This window comes from Octopus bimaculoides, chromosome 9, assembly GCF_001194135.2.
Source record: "Octopus bimaculoides isolate UCB-OBI-ISO-001 chromosome 9, ASM119413v2, whole genome shotgun sequence".
In the NCBI taxonomy this organism is placed as follows: domain Eukaryota; kingdom Metazoa; phylum Mollusca; class Cephalopoda; order Octopoda; family Octopodidae; genus Octopus; species Octopus bimaculoides.
In genome coordinates, this window is record NC_068989.1 from 7,005,019 (window position 1) to 7,008,804 (window position 3,786).

A 3,786-nucleotide genomic window follows, 5' to 3' on the forward strand; every position below is an offset into this window, starting at 1 on the left:
TGTGTGTGTGTGTGTGTGTGTGTGTGTGTGTGTGTGTGTGTGTTTGTGTGTGTGTGTGTGTGTGTGTGTGAAGCATTTCATGAATTATCACGTATGAATTGAGGTATTGCCGGCTTTGTGGCACGAAACAATACCACGCCATTGGATTTATGTCGACTTAATGTGTCATTTGGGCTTTGACCGAAGAAGTTGCTAATCCTATTAAGACAGCATTTAATCCAGCGCTATGTTTGTGATTTATATAATTGAAAGTTGTCATGCAATGCCGATTCGGTTTGTAGCCAGCCAGTGCCACTCTGACCAGAATCACATTACATGTCATGGTTATGATTTTGTTTTGTAAATAAAATATTCCTTTGTTTACAAAACCTAATTCATGGCCAATCAAGTATTTCTCATTTCTTCTTATTTATCTGTCACAGAGGATAGCATTTCTAATATCTAATTACTCTGCGGAGATAGGTTGGGAACAATTAATTGGTTCGGGTATATTACTGGTGCATGTTTTATCGATTCTTCGAGAATGAAGTACGTTATAGAATTTTCAAATGGCAATATAAAGGCGGCAAGTTGGCAGGATCGTAACCGTGCCGGACAAAAATACTTAGCAGCATTTCTTTCGATTTTACCTTCTGAACTGAAGTGCCGAGGGATTAACTTTACCATTCAGCATTTCGGGGTCGATAGGCTCTGCCTTTCAAACTTTCGGAATCGATGGCATCAATTAGGTTTTTTATATAATCGACTTAATCCGTCCCACAACCGTGCTGGCCTTTGCCAAAATTTGAAACCAACAACGTGAGTAAAGGGACATAACTACTGTTGGTATCCTACCTATCAGCTCCTAGTATTAAACTATTGATAACATGTTTCAAATTTTGGCGCAAGGCCAGCAACTTCGGAGAGGGTCTAAATCGATTACATCGATCCCAAAGTTCAACTGGTACATTTTTTATCGATCCCTAAAAGATGAAGTTGATCTCGGCGGAGTTTGAACTCAGAACGTAAAGACGCATGAAATACTGCGAAGCATTTCGCCCTATGTGCTAAACATTATGCCAGCTCGTCGCCTTAATAATAATAATAATGATAATAATAATAATAATAATAATAATAATAATAATAATAATAATAATAATAATAATAATAATAATGATATATGTATATGTATATATATGTATGTATTTGTGTGCCTGTGTTTGTACCCCCACTCCTCCTTGACAACTGATGTTGATGTGTTTATGTCCCCGTAAACTTAGCTGTTCAGCAATAGAGACCGATAGAATAAGTACTAGGCTCACAAAGAATAAGTCCTGGGGTCGAATTTTTCGACTAAAGGCGGTACTCCAGCATGGCCGCAGTCAAATGACTGAAACAAGTAAAAAGAGTATATATGTGTATGTGTGTGTATGTATATATACGATGAGCTTCCGCACAGTTTCCGTCTGCTAAATTCACATGGCTTTCGTTGACCCTGAGCTGTAATTGAAGAATCTTGCAGAATGTGCCGCACAGTGAGACAGAACTTGAAACTACGTGGTTGCGAAGCGAACTTCCTAACCACATAACCATGCATGTTATTGGTACATGATCTAATTTGAATTCATTTGATGTATTATAAGATACGAAACATACGATTATTCGAAATAACATTTAAAGAAAATAGTAAGCTGAAGTATGTGAAGATATGATGAAGATATATTCAAGGTGAAAAGAATATAGATTGATATGCGTGATAAGACGCAACAAAATATAAGATTATTCACCAGAATTAATGGCCGACAAGTGTTGTTTTGCGTTGGTGTGAATCTATTTAGAAATAAGGTGCAGTGCTATTTTAAAATTTATTTCATTTTGTACAACACTAACACGCATTGAAAGTTTAATATCTATTTCAGTCTAAGGAAGACTAACGCACGCATACATGTCGTCTGCGTCTTTCTGTAGTAAAATATAAGATTAGATAAGATAGGATAACGGGCAATGTAAGAGAAGAGAAACCCGAATAAGGGGGTAAAAAACCAACATGGAAGACATTGAGTACACGAGTCATTCAGTATGATTTTTCGTACATGCTGCGTACTCACATGTTCTATCAATCAGCCTAATATTTCTTAAAGCTCTCCCAGGTAACTCTTGAAAAAAGCGATCAGGTGTTTTGAGTCTCAAAACAATATACCGATAAAAGCAAGATGGCGACCTGGCAGAATCGTTGGCACGCCGGGAAAAATGCTTAGCAGCATGCCATCCGTCTTTACGTTCTGAATTCAAATTCCGCCGAGGGTGACCTTGCCTTTCATCCTTTCGGGGTCAATAAAATAGATACCAGTTGAGCACTGGGGTTGATGTGATCGACTTATCTTCTCTCTCCGATTTTTGAAGATCTAATCATAGCATTGTCTATCTTTTTGGGAGGGATTAATATTAATAGCGGTTTCAAATTTTCGCAGCAGGCAGCCATTTTAGGGTTGCGAGTCAGTTGATATCATTGACTCCAGTTTTCGACTGATACTTATTTTATCGATCCCGAAATGATGAAAGGCAAAGTCGACTCCGGCAACATTAGAACTCAGAACGTATAGCCGGAAGAAATGCCGCTAAGCATTTTGTCCGGTGCGGTAACGATTCCGCCAACTCGCCGCCTTGGGGTAGACGCTTATAATAAAACGATGATTTATTGCAGTGGAACAAGACCAGAAAACCTGAGGACTGGATATATTTGAAGGAATTGATTCTGACGTCTGATTGATTTTTATTTCATTATATCTTTTAGTGTTTCTCCAAAAGACTGAATCCACTTTCACAATAAACATTTGATGCTAGAAACATTATGCAGATACCAAGAAAGTGTAAAATGTCATTAGAAACGGTCAGAATTTTCCACAATCTCGGCTGCTCGTATTTCTTTAAATTTTGACTTAACTTGTTGAGCTATTAAATATGTGCTTTTTCTTGTCAGAGTTCATGTTCTCTTTGTATTTTGTAATTTAATTCGTGTTGTCGATGCCAAAATAAAATCATAGAAGGTTTCTTCTGATTCAAAACCAAAAAAGAAAAAAAATCCAATACAGACCAAACTTCAAATATATTTATTGGATATGCTTTCTCGAACTGCTCACGCAACAAGGAAAACATATCGGTTTCAAATTTTGGCATAAGGCCTGCAAGTTCGTAGGGGGGAGGGCAAGTTTATTGCATCGACCCCCAGTACTCAACTGGTACTTATCTTATCGACTCCGAAACGATGAAAAAGCAAGGATGATATATTAAAAGACCCTTTATCTCAAAGTCTTATTAACGGCGTGCTAAAGTTTCTGCCAGCTCGCTGCCTTAAAGTTCACAATAATTCTTTTCTACTCAAGGCACAAGGCCCGAAATTTTGTGGGGTTGGGGGCCAGTCGATTAGATCGACCCCAGTGCGCAACTAGTACTTAATTTATCGACCCCGAAAGAATGAAAGATAAAGTCGACCTCGGCGGGATTTGAACTCAAACCGTAAAGACAGACGAAATACCGCTAAGCGTATCGCCCGGCCTGCTAACGTTTCTGCCAGCTCGCCGCCTGAAAGTTCATAGCAATTAAGACATACATAACGACCACCCACAAGGTATTTCTATTCGGGTCTCCAACCTCACTGTTTACTACAATTTGTAAAACAAGATCCTAGGCCGCGAGAGGAGGTGTATTCTCTCAACCTTCGTACCATTCTTTTAGTCAAAACATCAACATTTTACAGATTTCAAAACTTCATTTATTTATTTATTTGATCAACAATGATAATCACTT

General features: G+C 38.2%; 1 long non-coding RNA gene across 1 annotated transcript in view; it reads right to left on the minus strand.

Moving 5' to 3' along the window:
* The window catches only part of LOC106873982 (uncharacterized), a 41,719-nt gene that overhangs the window by 16,883 nt on the left and 21,050 nt on the right, over positions 1-3,786 (minus strand). The window lies entirely within an intron of this gene.